The sequence below is a fragment of the Papio anubis genome, chromosome 13 (assembly GCF_008728515.1).
Source record: "Papio anubis isolate 15944 chromosome 13, Panubis1.0, whole genome shotgun sequence".
Classification (NCBI taxonomy): domain Eukaryota; kingdom Metazoa; phylum Chordata; class Mammalia; order Primates; family Cercopithecidae; genus Papio; species Papio anubis.
The window spans coordinates 12,519,473-12,536,575 of NC_044988.1; the positions used below are offsets into that span (position 1 = coordinate 12,519,473).

A 17,103-nucleotide genomic window follows, 5' to 3' on the forward strand; every position below is an offset into this window, starting at 1 on the left:
ATAGCAATTGCATTAGTACAGGCAAAGAAAACTTTCTTTGACAAAGTAAAATTGTATATGACTTTCTACTTCGTGGAGGAAAGTTAAGAAGCTCATTTCCGGGTTTGTCAGGGATGCCTGATTTCAAACCCATGAACAGATTTCTGCACAGTAGTCCTGTGGCTGGTAAGTTCCGCTTTTCATCCTGGTAACCCCCCAGCACCACCAGGCTACACAGTGTGCCTGACACCTGAGAGCAGGTGGGCTTATCCTACAGCAAAACGTTGGACCTCTGTAACAACTCTGGGTCCTGAGTTTATAGAGCAATGGTGCATACAGTTTCTGCCCAATTCTAATTCTCAATATCCAGTTAGTATTTATTAAAGGAAGAAAATAAACTAACAGTACCTGAAAAATATTCCTCTACCCCAGAACCCAAGAGGCTGAAGTGTCAGAGATGTCTAACACGCTTGGTGATTCCCAGTGATGTTCTTAGCACCAAAGAAAGCACAAGAGTACAAAAGGAGGAGGGTATTTTATTTCATTCTTCTCTGTATGATGCATCCAAATTTGACAAATAGGGACAAAAACTACTGGCTCAGGTGACCATCTTTACTATTCAGCTTTTAATAAACATAAAGCTCATAAAGGCTAAGTTGGTTTTCATTGGTGTTAGATTTCCTCTCTCTTCCTTCAGCAGTGACAGGTCATCAGTGTTTAATAGACAGAGACTTCTCTTATGGTCTTACCTCATGTCTGAAGGTGGTGGCAACAGTCACCCTCAGGGTCGATACTCAAACTGCAATCAGTGTGGCACAGACACTGACCAACCAGGAAGGATGTGGGTGGTAAACATGGGTACAGCTATCTCAGCGCATTTCTGGCTTGGTGAATATCTGCCCTATTCATAACTCTGTGACCCCTGGGTACCTAGGACTTTGGGAGAGGGAATCTGCTGATGTTTCCAGATGCTTGGGAGGACTTGCAGTATGAGGGTAGAATGATCCCACCAGGTCTGGGCAGCCCACATGGCAGTGGCAAGGAGAGGACTGCTTTGGACCATTCAGGGATGCTGCTGCCACCTTGCAGAGCTAGGCAAATGACCCTTTTGTTTATGTGCCAGAAAAGGTTGGGCACTTTGGCACACACATTTTCAAAGATTGTTAACCCCTAGAATAAAGCATCTCTAGTCTCCTTGCCATTCTCTGAAACCATAATTGGAATGTACCATATAGTTTAGAAAACATCTACACACGTCCGGTGCCATTTCATTGCGTGAGCAAACCACAAAGAACTCAGGACTCATGGTGGCTCCTCTAGCCTACAGACGATGAAATTGCTCCTGGCAATTATGGGACCTTGCCTGGGGTGACACTTCCAGCAAGTGGTGCAGATAGGACAGAGGTCTACACATTTTAACAGACCATTTTCATCCACACAGCAAGCATTTTCTGGGGACCTCTTAAGATACAAACATGGCCTTATTCTGCTTACCTAACATGCAAAAAAAAAAAAAAAAATAGGTAAGATGAAATCAAAGAGAAAAACAATCCCTTTTGCTATATATCTTATTTTTAAGCTTACCGCTCTCATTTTCACCTTCTTCCTACCTTATAAAGAAGAGCTCATATCATCATTGTTCATCTCAGCATACTGCTGTGGTACAACCAGCTCCACTGTGCATTTTGGTGCTGCTGTTCTTTCTCTTTAGATAAAATAGGACCCCAGTGGTCAAAGTGGCTTAGAGAAGTGGGAATCTCACACTAAAGACTGAGACCTGGTCTTGTTATGCTGTCTGAGTTGTGTTGTTTTGTTTTAACATCCAGGAAAGGGAAGTGTCTGCTAATCTCTTAGAAAGGAGTGTAGAACTTGCTAAGAGTGGCGTTCTTTTGTGGGGAGGAATGAATTACTTCTTGCAAAGAGCCTTCCTGCAAGAGCTATTTAGAAGTGTGAAACCTTGAATTTTACAGAAACTTTTAAAGATAAAAGGCTTAAAAGAGTGGACAAATGCATGGCTCTGAGGGTTTCATCCCAGAGTTACACGGAGTGAGAGGGCCTAGTTCTTAGTGAAAAAGACATAGTTATTTCTTTTACGAAAATATTGAAATTAGAATCTAGATTTATAATCAGTATGTAGTTGGTGCGTGGGAGTAACAAGAGACTGGGATATTATGACCCAGCATGGTGTTCTTTCTGATATCAGTCCCTCAAAATGTTAAAAGCTGGCAATCCCAGAAGTTCCTAGATCAAATGTGTCAAATGTACTATGAATTGCAACCCTCTTCAATTTAAGGAGATCCATCAGGGACTGAGCCTTATTAAAGTATATGAGGAGTTTGGCAGGAAAGAACAAACTTAACTTTGGTAAATTAAACTATTTGAATGTGTGTTTGTGGGAGAGATAACCATTTATATATGTCTCGAACAAGACAGCTAAAAATACACTTAGGAGTGTGTTAATTTAGCAAGATCTCAGGATTTCCATATCTACCTGGACATTCACAGCTGCAATGCAGTAGATGACAATAGCTGGTTTCCAATAGCTCAGTCACCTGTTTCCTACTTGGGTAACCTTGACTAGTTGCCAAACGTCTCTGTGGCCAAGGTGTAATAATTATATATAGGTACCAATGTATACCTCCCAATGTTGTTGGGAGGTATTTACTGGAGCAGGCATTTGTGAAAGTGCTTTCTAAGTCTTAAAGTATTAAATGCTTTTGAGGTGTGACTTTCTTCTCTGGAACCTTCACTCACTTACTTCCTCCACGAGAAGCAGCCATTCTGGAGACGTTAAGAAGAATCATTATATCTCACTCTCCTGAACTCCTCATTTGGCCATAAGCAAGTGGCTCCTTTGACAGCAGCACCCTTTTTTTTTTTTTTTTTTTTTTTGTCACTGGCAATGCAAGATAGAAAATCTGATGCTGGTTCTCTCTCCTGCATTGCTAATGGCCAAGAAACAGCTTTTGTTTCCTCTAAAGAAGAGAGAGAGAACAAAAGATTCACATTTTGATTTACATGTTTTCTCAACTGATCGTTTATTTTCTGCTTGCTGTCTCTTTGGGGCAGATTTTTCACTCTAATTCTTTCAAGAATCCCTTCTGGGATTTCATGCATGCTGTTATAAATAATGCTTTCCTTGTTCAGATGTCAAATGGGTGAGTGGTGGGACAATCTAATAAAAGTTCAGACAGGGTTCACAAGTTTTCTAAGCCTATTTAGAACATTTCTGAACATTTCTTTTGCAACCCTTTCTCAGAATTTTGAAGCATGTCACAAAAGCAGACCCTCCCCCCACAAAAAAAGTCACTGTTGTTACAAATTACTGTCACATTCTAGTTATAGTCACTTGATGGTTTTTGGACCACACAAACAACACGCTGCGCAGCAACAAACACAATGAGACATTTGTTTTGTATCGTACTACTTGGCAACTTGCCCTCATGCCCTTGCTTAAATATTTGTGAGATGGAATGTGATCCCAGGAATGACACTGGGAGTCAGAATTCCTGCTCTCAGACTGATATGCCGTGGGGCCTCAGGGACTCTCCAGTAATTAAGTTGAATGGGGTCTCATGGTCTCCACTAAACTCACCAGGTTGATCTGGTGCAAGATGAGAAACCCCGTTATCTGGAGAGTTGACTTGGACGGACTTGCAATTGTTATTTTCCTCAACCCAAGAGACTGGAGTTCTAGTTCTTGTGCTGCTATTAACCAGCCTGAGCAGGTACCCTCAGGTCTGGTTTCTGTCTTTATTAGTAAAATGTGAAGAGTTAGGGCAGCTCTTGGTTACTTCTAGCACAAAAACGCTGTGGTTCTAGAGTTACCCACCACCTCGGCACCACCATAATCATCCATCAACACTCAGTCTTCACCATTTACAAAGAATTTCTATTCAATTATCCCACTTGAACCCAATGGTTATGCTCTAGAGCAGACATAGACTTGCCTGGATAGTGCAAGTAATGCCCCTAAAAGTCAGTGAGTTTAAGTAGTTTACCTAAAGCCACATACCAAACCTCTCCCCATTGGACAACCTGTATTCATTAGGATGGACCCCTCTGCTTTTCTGCTTTCTCCAGTCTCCACACACACTCTGTGCTCAGCCAGCAAGTTTAGGTGGCTTCCCATCCAGGGCCAAGTTACTCATGCCTCTTAGAAAGTTTGATCTTCTTCCCTTTCTCCCTACTTCCCAAAGGTCTCCTAAAGGCAAGCTCAAGTCCCAGGGAGGGAGAGAAAAAACTCTCCCTCCCTGCTGCAGTGCAGGGATGGTTCTAGTACTGTTAGTGTAGCTCTGGGAACACAGAAGGAACTCCTTTCTTTGCCTAATGTATCACATGCCTCAAGAGAGATGTACACAATTCAGTTCTTTCTGGTGGGAGACGAGGCAGAGGCTGGTAAGCATACCATGTCTTCAGTGGGTTCCTCGTGAGTGCTGCTATTTGTCTCAATGTGTTTCTTGAAAGAGATCAGTCTTCACTACCTTCCCGTACATTCTCCAGTCATTTCTGTAAACTCTCGATAGAACCAAGCCTTAGATTAGACGGATGGAAACAGTCTCACCCATTTGATGCTACAAATAAGAAATTCATAACTTCTCAAAATGCAGCCAAATCTACTGTGGTTCACAAGGAGTATAAAGGCTTTCTAAGTTGTATAAGAAATCCCATGTCTAGGTTTGCCACCTGTACAGTAGACAGGGGAAGTGTCCACATTGCAGACTTGGAATTATTATGTCTGGGAATGAAGTCTAGGAAGACTTCATTATGTATAACATAAAGGAGTATTTTTCTAAAGATAGTTGTGGAGAAAATTAGGAGACACTAAAGAAGGAAGTTAAACTACGGAAAAATAATTTTAAAAACCAGATGACCATCAGGGCTGCTAAATCACTGCAACTTGGTTAAACCAGCAAAGCTAATCAGAACAATGTCTGAGGCACAAGGCCAAAAAGAAATTCCATAGTGCCTAAAATAAATCAACCTGAAAAAAAAATGGACCCCGTTTTTAAAATATATCAAGAAAAGAACTCTTCTTTTAGCCCTTAATATTTATTTCTATGACACCTCATAATTTTGATAGTGATATGTAGAGAAAAATAACAACTGCGTTCTAGTTAAAATACCCAGGCCTGAACATTCTTTAAATCTACCTGTTTGAAAGGTATTTCAAGACAGTAAATCCTGAAGAAAATACTAAAAGGCCCTTGGTGTAAATATCTTGCATTAGAAATCAAAGATTTTATATTTAAATCAGAATGGACACATCTAATTAGTTTGACTATAAAGTTTATTTCTTATCCAATAAATTCAAAGTACACACTCTGGTCATTAGGATGTAAATTGTGAAAAATTTCAGTTGTTTGTGGCTAACGAACAATTTGTTTTTTGAAATTGGAAGCCTGGAATTTAGGGAAATGAAGGAATTTGCTGAGCAAATGTAAATATGAATTGGTGACCAAATGGTGTTGAAGACAGCTCTCTATCCCATGTCTCTTCATGCTGACAGGCTAGGTTCTTTCCTATGAGTTGTTTGTTATCCTTGGCACAAGTTAATGAGGAATGCACCACTCATTTTCCAGGTATACTGGGAGACGAGAGAGGAAGTGACAGGTTAGCTCTCCCCATTATGTTGGGCTTCTTAGAAAATGCATTTATCATCCTCCTTGCATCCCCATCTTCTTCCCTTCTCTTCTACTATATCCATTCTTCTCCGTACTGCCCCTCCCTGTTCATTCCTAGAATCCTCCTCTCAAATCTCACTTGTCCAGACCTAATACAAATGCCAGTGTCACATTTAGTCTTTTCTCATTTGTCTCTTACTTCTCCCAAAGGATCATACCCCACCAAAATTCACTCTCCCTCTGTCATCTTCCTTCTGTGCTTCTGAGAGGCACATTGGTAGACAGGAGCCTTTCTACAGACCCAAAGCAAATGCCTCTCTGGCTTTGAAGCTGCTAGTGATTTAGAGGTGAGTAATGCCAATCTGGGACCTTCTAAACTCAACTAGCAAAGACCAATGATGCCTGGGAGGCCACTTTCAGCTTGTGGTATTTACTCAGTGAGTGAGTGATAACTTATTTGGAAGCCAAACATTCTAGTCCCTTAGAAACTTGTAGGCCAAAGGGCAAGCCCCATTAAGAGATGATTAGTTGTCAGAGGCTTTCAGTTGCATTAAATATTGAAGGGGCTCCTAGACCTCCTCATCACACCCTACGCTCCATTGCTTTGTTTCAGCAGTTTTTCCTGATGTGTTCCTTAAAAATTCATGAATCTGTAAACTTTAAGGAATAGCTAGACCTTATTTATTTATTTATTACATGCTATATCTGTAATAGGAGGTTAAAAATAGGGCCTGTAATCCCAGCACTTTTGGAGGCCAAGGCAGGCAGATCACGAGGTCAGGAGTTCAAGATCAGCCTGACCAACATGGTGAAACCCCTTCTCTACTAAAAATACAAAACTAGCCATGGGTGGTGTCACGCACCTGTAATCCCAGCTACTCAGGAGGCTGAGGCAGGAGAATCGCTTGAACCTGGGAGGCGGAGGTTGCAGTGAGCCAACATGGCGCCACTGCACTCCAGCCTGGGTAAGATGCCGTCTCAGAGAAAAAGAAACAATGTCCACAAAATCTTCCCTTTGGAGAAGAACCTGGAGTCATTGTGGCTGGACAATGACCACATCCAGGAAGAAGAGAATTCTCCTATTACAAAGAGTGATAAGGGGCTTCCAGGCGTGTGACTACTCAATCAGGGGATGCTTTGTGCGTAAAAACAGGCTTTTCTGCCTCATCTCTCACTCCTGAATGAACATAGCTCGGGGCAGGTAAGGAGGAGTGCTGGAACCAGCTTCCTCTCCCTCTTTTGAGTACTGGAAATTGATTACTGCCACTCCTGGAACTGCTGTTATTTGTAGCCTATAACATCTTTCAATCTGGTCACAGACAAAAGGTAATGACTTAGGAACTTCAAGGCCAATATTTTTGGGTTAGTCAAAGAGAAGATGTGCTGGACCTTAATGTTAACAATATTTTGTCAAATACTTTTTATGTCATTAAATATCTATTCTCCCCAAATAAGGCAAATTATCATCTGTTTTGAAGGGACAGGTCACAGAGCTACCATGACACTCTCCTGACACCTGGATTCTAGATAAGGCAAATTCAACACAAAATTTACATTCAAATTTGATTGTATTTTTTCTACTGTGAAATAATAATAATAATAGAAATGATGATAATAATGATACCTCAGGCTTGCCTACACTTTTTGCTTTTTTATAACATTTCCACAGCTCTTCACTCTATAATAATTGTGCCAACTTCAAAATATTGTTGCAAAGAGTAGATATTAGAAAAATGTCTTTCTTTGGAAGAAGCCAGACTCAAAACCCTTAGGTGATTCCTTTTACATGATATTTTAAAAAGACAAACTATAGAACTGAGAGGAGGAGAGGACTTGCTTTAGTCAGGCACACAGGAAGCCTGAGGGTGATGGAAATGTTCTACCTCATGGTTGTGGCAGCAGTTAAATGACCGTGTTTGCCAAGACTCACAGAACTGTGTACTGAAAAGTGATCTATACTATGGGTATATTATACTTCAATGAGCCTTCCTTGAAAATAAATAAACAAACCAGGCACGGTGGCTCACGCCTGTAATCCCAGCACTACGGGAGGCCGAGACGGGAGGGTCATGAGGTCAAGAGATCGAGACCATCCTGACCAACATGGTGAAACCTCGTCTCTACTAAAAATACAAAAATTAGCTGGGCCTGGTGGCGCATGCCTGTAGTCCCAGCTGAGGCAGGAGAATTGCTTGAACATGGGAGGCAGAGGTTGCAGTGAGCCGAGATCACACCACTGCACTCCAGCCTGGGTGACAGAGTGAGACTCCATCTCAAAAAATAAAATAATAAAATAAAATAAACAAACCCCTTAGGACAACTCCTGGCACACAGTAATGTACAACAAACCTCAGCTGTTACAGTTAGTCTACGTATTAGATTCTCCACTAATCCTGTGGGGTCGGTCAGGCATGTTCTTTTATCCCAACTTAAGAGATGAGGAATTTCAAGGGACCGACTCAAGAGCACACAGCTAGGAAGTAGACAGACTAGGTCAGGACCGTCTCTCCAAAGGCTTAGCACTCTGCATTTTAGCTCTAGTCTGACACAGACTCAGCTGCAGGGGTGGGAAGGGCTCACTGTCCTAGTCTGCTTGGGCTGCCACAACAAAGTTCCACAGACCAACAGAAATTTATTTTCTTACAGTTTTTGAGGCTAGAAGTTGAAGGTCAAAGTTCCAGTCAATTTGTTTTCTGGAGCGGGTTCTCTTCCTGACTAGTAGGTGGTTGCTTTCTTGCTGTGTCCTCACATGGAAGGAAGAGAGAGCGAGCGAGAGCAAGAGAGAGCTCTCAGATGCCTCTTCCCATGAGAACACTAATCTTATGGGATCAAAGACCCACTCTCATGACCTCATTTAACCTTAATATTTCCTCAGAGTCTCCATCTCCAAATAGAGTCATACTGAGGGCTAGGGCTTTGATGCATAAATTTTGAGGGGAACAGATATTCAGTTTGCAACACTCTCCTTGCTCATCCCTCCCTTCTGATTCTGGCATATTTCAGGGGAGCAAGAACAGCTCTGAACACTAGGAGGTGGGCAGTTCTGGTCCAGAATCCAAATCTATAGCCCTTTATCAGATCTTCACATTCCCAAGTGAAGACCCAACCCTACTGCTCCCTTCCCTTCCTAGGTAACTCTTGGTGCCTTCCCTATTGCTATCTCATTCTAGAGCTTAGCAAATGGCTAAAACCTGCTGTTTTCTACAGCAGCCCTAGTCCATTTCCAGTGCAAACCTTACAGCAATCTCTTCCCTCTCTCCTCTACACACCCCTTTGCAGGTTCCCTGGGAGTTGGCTAAGGGAGAATGAGGAGGCCCTGACACTCCCTGGTGAGGTGTATACAGGGGCAGAATGGCTTCCTGGACTCCATGTCACCTGAGGTTACCTCCCACATGGGTTTCATTTTCCCCATGACATAGGGAAGGCCTCCTGCTTGTGTACTGTATATAATCTAAACAGCCAAAGACCCCTAGTTTTAGAAGCCAATGTAATTTCATCTTATTTTACATTTGGCTCTAATGGGGAGCAAGTAAATCTTCTCTCAGTATAGCATTAAGCTTTCATCACACAGAAGTTTTAGAATTACATTTGGATCTAGAAACAATGATTCTTCATCAGATAGTAACAACATGCTCTTCCCCTTCCAGTGATAGCTCCGCTCCCCAGTAACTCTTAATCTTCACAGGGAGTTTCCAAGTGGATCCATGGAAGAATGAAACCCTTAGAAAGTACAAATACACCACGCTGCCTGGTGTGAGGTTATTGTGTTTACACATCACTCAGCAATGGGGAGCTGCACATTCCAAAAATATACATTTCATCAAGCTGCCTTTTTAAAATGTGCAATGTTACCGAGCTTTTCATGGCCTCCTGAGCATTATGTGTTGAACCCAAGATACCATCTAACTTTTAGCATTTGAGACAAAAACATTGCACCCTTTGATGGTGAAAAGCCACAGAGACCACCAAGGTGCTGAGAAAAGGCAACCAGGGAAGCAGAAGCAATATGTGTGTCATTGTCTATGTTATGATGATGGCATTATGCTGGTTTAGGACCAAAACTCCAATGTAAGACTCTTCCTACGGAAGTTACTAAGACAGGCTGATATTCCAGGTAGCTTTTAAAAAAGGACATATGCAGTGATTTGTCAACAGAGCCAGAAAAGCAAAGGCTTTTCTGCATTGCAAACAGCACTCTCCGTATCATCTGTGATTGTGGTGATGACTGCGGTCCTGCGTGCATCCTGTCCAGTGAGTAGAGACAGTAGCTGTCCCACCGTCAATCCCAGCTTCTTCAATAATACTGAAGACTGCTGGAATTTAGATTCCATCATTAGCCTGAAATGAGGACTTAATACACGAAAGCCAGTTAAAAATGAATAAGGTCTTCTTTCCTCTCAGCTGGGGAAGTTCATTCTGCTATGGTTACTGATGTTTGCCTTCACGTGAGTGTAATAACAGCAGAAAACCACTTTCTCTAGAGAGTTCTAAATGCTAACCTGGCATCATTATGGTTCTTTTCTGCTATCTCTGTGATATATGTAACGCACAGCAATTGTGACCTTGGTTTTGAAGGACATGACGATTACTGTGATGATTGTGAGAGTTAAGAAATAATATAATAAGTTAGCTTTCTCTTACTGAGCATCTACTTTGTGTGCCACGCTCTGAGTTGAAGACACGACCTACATTTAAAGCTCATTTTCCTTACTCCTCTTTGGACATACTTACAGATAAAATATACCCATAAAAAGTGCACGTGCTACAAGCAGCAGCTGCTTTGCGATTTTGAAATTGGAACTCAGTTTCTGACCAACTCCTTTTCTCGGCACAGTGGTGAAAAGTGGAAGTTCAGTGTTAGGGGAGTCACTGTAGCATACCCCTGTGCTTCTCAAACCTTTCCACCAAAGCACCCCAATACTGCAGAAAGAGGTAAACAGTTGAGGGACTGGGGATTAACTGGGACCATACCTGGAGCACTAGCCCAGTTGTTTATGACAAGTCTGGAATTTATTTAAAGTCTTATATTTCATCTTTAACACTGGATACAATGATTGCATTAGACTTCCTAATGCATTATGAAAAGTAAGTTTATTTTGCGGTTTCATGAGTCTATGGTCCAGACACACCATCTTGGGTCCAAAGGCTACCCAGCCAGACTCCTGTTGGAGAAGCCTGGAAGCAGAAGTGAATGAGCTTTGGAGTCCACAGACCTGGTTTCCTGTTCTAGATCAGCCACTTGCCAACTAGCTGAATGTAAATAAATCACTTGTCTTAGAGTCTGTTCATTGCATCCAAAAAGGGATAAAACCTATAAGCCTAAATCAAGCCTATAAACTTCCCCAATAGGCTAAAAGTTCCGAAGAGGTGATGTTTCCCTTGGAGAACAGCCCTACGGCTGGGACTTAAGCAAAAGGAAACATTCAGGTGATAGCGTTAGAGTAACAGTGAAACCCTTGCTGCAGGATTTGATACAGTCCTGCTCCACTACATGACCCTAAGGGGCACCATTCATGCTGCGGTCCGGGTACATGCTCCCACTCCTCCTGGAGTTGTATAATACAGTGAACTACAGTGAAGACCAGGGCTTCTTGTGCTTACAATGATTTTCCGTGTGACTGTGGGCAAGACATCACCTCCCTTTAAGACATAGTTGTTTTTTTTTTTTTTTTTTTTTTTTTTGGTGATAAAAAGTATTAAAATGTCTTGAGATTTTATTTTACTTTGTTTATTATACTTTAAGTTCTAGGGTACATGTGCACGACATGCAGGTTTGTTACATACGTATACATGTGCCATGTTGGTGTGGTGCACCCATTAACTAGTCATTTACATTAGGTATATCTCCTAATGCTGTCCCTCCCCCTTCCCCCAATCCCACAACAGGCCCCAGTGTGTGATGTTCCCCTTCCTGTGTCCAAGTGTTCTCATTGTTCAATTCCCACCTATGAGTGAGAACATGCAGTGTTTGGTTTTCTGATAGTTTGCTGAGAATGATGGTTTCCAGCTGCATCCATGTCCCTACAAAGGACATGAACTCATCCTTTTTTATGGTTGCATACTATTCCATGGTGTATATGTGCCACATTTTCTTAATCCAGTCTATCATTGATGGACATTTGGGTTGGTTCCAAGTCTTTGCTATTCTGAATAGTGCTGCAATAAATACACGTGTGCATGTGTCTTTATAGCAGCATGATTTATATCCCCAGTAATGGGATGGCTGGGTCAAATGGTATTTCTAGTTCTAGATCCTTGAGGAATCACCACACTAAGACACAGGTTTTTTATTCATAGAATCTGGGACAATGATACTTACTGTGTCCTATCTGTGAGGTTCAATAAGGTAGTTGACATAAAGTGTGACTTCAGTGGTAGCAATCAATCCATATGTGATAAATCACTACTCTTGCTTCTTTGCACATATGTTTATTTCGGCCCATTTCAACACATTTGTATTTATACAGTCCCGCCCCATTGTGTTCGGGACTGTTGGTTGGTGCAAAAATAATTGCGGTTTTTGCCATGAAAAGTAATGGCAAAACCACAATTACTTTTGCATCAACCTAAAGTCAGTGCTATGTGCACTGTGGGAAAACAAAGTTGAATGAGATAGGGTTCCCGCCCTCCAGAGCTTGTTCTATGACCATAATGCAAGACAGAATCGATACCATAGTGGAAATGTGAACAAATGGCTGTGGGTTGTGATAGTCCCAACACTAATACAGTGTGGCTCACTCCTTAATCTGGTGATGCTGTCGGTTCCCTTCTGCTAACAGGTTGAAAACAGGACACCCAAATGTTTGCCAGTGTGTCTAGAGGGTCACATGGAAGAAGACCGCAAAAACTAGCTCACAGAAGATAGCAGGAGACAAGGTTTTTCGAAGACATTCCCATTCCCTGCCTCAAGATCCCAGTTCCTCACTGAAGTTTTCTGTGAAGAAAGTGTTGGCCACAATGCCCCAACAGAGGCTACAACGGCTGAGCTTGTGTGTAGCTGTGTGGCTAACGTTTAACATCTAGCTACCATTTACTGCAGGCCTACCATGTGCTAGGCATAACCAAGAACTTTGTGCCTATTATTGAATGAGCCACAGTGAATCACAAGCCTAGCCAATGTAGGGATAAAGAGGCCATATCAGTTAGGGATTCCAATCCGCTACATGTCGCAGAGACAGTGGCTTAATCATAAGAGGGGCTTCATTTTTCTCAGTTAGTAGAAGTCCTAAAGTATGCAGTCAAGGGCTTATGAAATGCTCTAAGATGTCCTTCCAAGGCCATGCTTCCAAAGACATCTCGAGTCTGTCTACTTCTTTCCACCTCCATTTTGAGAAATCAAGTTCCATCATTCCCTACTCCCACTGTCCCCTGGGCTACTGCAACAATCACTCTCCATTTTCCTTCTGACCTTTTTCCAATTCACAGTTAATACAATAGCAAACTATTCAACGACTTCCCATTGCCCTTATGATAAAATTAAAACCCTTCAGAATGGCTGCTGGTGCCCCGTTTGATCTCAGCGCCTTTGCTGGTCTCGTGCTTCTCCGTCCTTTCCTTGCAGGGTCCTCCACATTTTGATCTTCCCTTGCTTTCCTAAACTCCTTTAGTTCTTTCTGATGGCACAGGTCCCTCAAACACACTGCTCTTCAATTTTTACCTGGCTAACTTCCACTTGTCCAACAGGACTTAACTTAAATACCATGTCCCTAGGCATCAAAAGCAGGTTCCCTTGTTAGATCATAATGGTAAATCCCTTTCCCTCACAACCCCAGTCAGCTGTAAGGATATCCTTATTCCTGTGGTTACCTGTTTGCTATTTCCTCCAGCCTCTAGATACAACTTCATGGGAGACAGCACAGTCCAGCGCTGGGATGCTCAACAAATATTTGTCAAATGAATTGATTGCATGTGGTTGCCCTAGGGAATGGTCTCAGGGGTGGACAATACTGTGTGAAATAAATATGGGAGGAGAACCAGCAGCTAAACCAAAAAGGCGGCTTCCTGTAAACGCTAGTGGGGCTGCTGGCACATACCCCTTGGAGCCCAGAAGGGTATCCTGAAGGGAAAGCCAAATGGACAGTAGCTGATCGGCTTTAGAGGAGGACATCCATGTCCTGTTGAAACTGTAAATCAGGAAAAAAACAGACATATGTTGTGCACAGGGTAATGAACATATAGGATACGTTACCAGGAAAAGCCACTGAGAGCACAGATGGATGAGCCAAAGTGACCCTTCAGCAGAGGACAGTGTGAGAGGGAGCTGGGCGAAGTCAGTCAGAAGGGAAGTGTTGGGCGCCCTGTCCCCAGGGATGTCTTTCTTTTGCTCCTCCTGTGGTATAGCCTGTTGACCATCCCACTTCTACTGCATGAAGCCATCCAACTACAGCGGCCTCCTTGTAGCCCCATCAGAATTTCCCCAGGGTGAGGAGCCTCGGGATGGCAGTCTGGCTTGGAGGCAGGAGTGGCTCACCTTGAAGCTGCCTTGGCATGGCCACATGTATGCTTAGCATGATGGCCAGGGAGCCCAAGGGGGCCAGCAGAGCTTAGTAAGAAGAGGTCTAACTATCCCCAAACCAGCCCCTGGCATTGCCACTGCCTCCTGTAGGAGCTCACTCCCACCCCTACCACTATAGCTCCACAGCCTTAAGTCAGGGCAGAGTGCCGGGCACTAACTCATGTTGGCAGAAGCTAAACTTCCCTCTTGCCAAACTCCCTCTGTCTCAATGGACTATTTGCATTACAACAGATAATAAGATAAGCTATTATAATATTTTTAGACTTCTTAAACCCTTACTGGAAAAAGTATAGGTTTCTTTTCCCTTAACCACAGAGTTGATACGCATTTGCTTGTTTTGATAACATTCACTTATTCCGCAAAATATATTGTGCTACCTCCTGGGTGTGAGGCATTGTCGTAGGTACAGGTGTCATGGATGTCTCTCATTTTAGTGGGAGACAAAGGTCATATGTAAATAAACAAATACCTATGCACAATAATTTCAGGTGGTGATAAATATTGTGCCAAAATAATAGAGTAAGGGGCTGGAAAGAACAGAGGGGCAGTTCTATTTTAGATAGACAGGTAGGTCAGTCAAGGCTTTTCTGAGTAGGTGATATCTAAGCAGAGATTTGAATGAAGTAAAAGAACAAGACATGTAAACATTGGGAAGAGGTACATTCCAGGTATTGGGATCAGCAGGTACAAAAGCCCAGGCCAGGAACAACTTCTATGTGTTTCAAAAGCAAGGAATCCAGTGTTACTTGGGGTTATCATCAGTAGGGTTCTGTATAATAAGCACAGCTGCACTGGGATGTATGTGTCTATATCTGTATCTGTATCTACATCTATATTTATATCTCAATACCTCTATCTTGAAATAATTTGCTACTTCCAGGCAATATTTTAAGTCACATTACATGATATTATGGGATTTTACAACAAAGGCATAGTCTATGGCCTAGCTGTCGTTACCATTTACTAAGCAGGGAAACAAAGACATGGAAATCCAAGACCACTGTCAGAATCAGGGTCCAAGATGGCGATGGAAGATGGATGTTTCCAATCCTCTAACCTTGCCTCTTTCTGTTTGATTTCTGCCTTTCATTTTGCATCACTTCCCCAAGTCCACCTGGTGGCATGACCAGCTATGCAAGCCAGCTAAGGCAATCATCAGTCATGTTTTCTGAGTCTTCTTCAGGAGGAAATCTCTTCCTCTTTGATGCAGAGAATTTGACCACGACATCATTGCACCACATCAATAACCAATGCTTTCTTTTGCACGAACTAACAGGTTCTAGGAAACAAAGCAGGTCTGACTGTGTGGGTGCCCCTCACAGTCCCTCAAGGTCCCAGTTCCTCACTAGAAAAGAGAAAACAGCAGCAGAGGGATCCTATTACTACTAGTTCCTTCAGTGTTTCTCAGAGCTCAAATCTCTGGGATGCTTAGTCATAGCCCCCTTGGGACTTCAGCTTTAGGATTTATGCGAATGGTCTCTGCATGCTTCTCTCAGTCAGTACCTGGGTAGGAGAATCTCTCCAAATTACTTTGTTTTTCCTAATTATTTCCCCAATATTCCACCCGTTATGTGATCACATCACTGCTAAGGTGGTCACCCTTTGACTCCTAAAGCAATCTGAGCTGTCCTTGAGGAAGAAAGCTGCCCTTATGGTATCCTGGGAAGAAGAGAAAAGATCTCATAGCCATGAAGTCCTTCATGATGATCAGCTGGCATTCTTTTTTGGGTGTGTGTGCATCTTCCTTTCTGCCTCTAAATCCCTTAGTCAACTCCTGTGATTATATTTCTGAAAATTTCCTCCCAAGGTCTCTATCCTCTACAACTGTACTTTTTTTTTTTTACAGCAATACATCTATTTATGTGCAGATCCTTGGCATTTAGGATATTATATTAACTGGTTAATATCCACTTTACTCCAATTCTTGAAATAGCTTAAATGAAATATATAAAAGTCTTCCAGCACTAGTATCTACTCTCTGAACACAGACTTGGGGATTATAATTCTCTTTATCCCTGAATTTGTCTTCGGAGCTGAAGCCAAGAATACTCCCAAGAATGGCAAGGCTTATACAGAATGAACAAGGGATTGTAAATTAACTGGAAACTATAGAGAAAAGCAGAGATGATTTATTTTCAACTTAAGAACATCAGACTTTGGAACAATCTTTCCCCTTTCCAATGGTGGTCTGTCCTCTGCTGACCCAAGGATTAAATGTCCTCAGATTTCATCCCCCTTTTGAAAAATCCCTCTTCCTTCCTTCCTTCCTTCCTTCCTTCCTTCCTTCCTTCATCTCTCTCTTTCTGTCTTCCTCTCTCTTTCTCTTTTCCTTCCTTCCTTCCTTCATTCCTTCCTTTCCTTCCTTCCTTCCTTCCTTCCTTCCTTCCTTCCTTCCTTCCTTCCTTCCTTCCTTCCTTCCTTCCTTCCTCTCTCTTTCTTTCTTTCTTTTTCTTTCTTTCTCTCTCTCTCTTTCTCCTTAAATAGCACCACCATCACCACCAATCACTCCTGTTATTGTTCAAGCTAAAACCCTAGAAGTCATCATTGATTCCTCATTTTCTCTTATCCCCATATCCAAGCCACCATCAGGTTCTTTCAGTCCTACCTGCAGAACATATTCTGAATGCACCCTCTTCCCAGCATCTTCACTGTTGCCACCTAGGCCAACCTGCCACATTCTTTTGCTCAGATCCCTGCAGTAGCCTCCTAACAGGTATGTCTGCTTTCACGCTTGCTTCCTGTAATCCATTCCCCATACAGCAACTGGAGGATTCTTTTCAAAATGTAAATTGGATCTCATCACTCCCCTGCTTACAATTCATCAGCACCTTCCACTGTACTTGGAATAAAATCCAAACATTTTAGCAGGACCCCTCAGTTCCTATCTGATACAGGTGCAGCTCAGCTCCCTGTCCTCCCCATCTACATCTGTCCCTCTTGCCTACCACACGGGGCACACTGAAGGCCACGTTGGCTCTCTTTCTC

General features: G+C 42.5%; 1 protein-coding gene and 1 long non-coding RNA gene across 7 annotated transcripts in view; one reads left to right on the forward strand and one right to left on the reverse strand.

Moving 5' to 3' along the window:
- The window catches only part of LOC103878465, a 44,477-nt gene that overhangs the window by 21,671 nt on the left and 5,703 nt on the right, over nt 1-17,103 (forward strand). The gene's annotated exons all lie outside the window — the stretch shown is intronic.
- The window catches only part of NTRK2 (neurotrophic receptor tyrosine kinase 2), a 366,819-nt gene that overhangs the window by 7,559 nt on the left and 342,157 nt on the right, over nt 1-17,103 (reverse strand). The window lies entirely within an intron of this gene.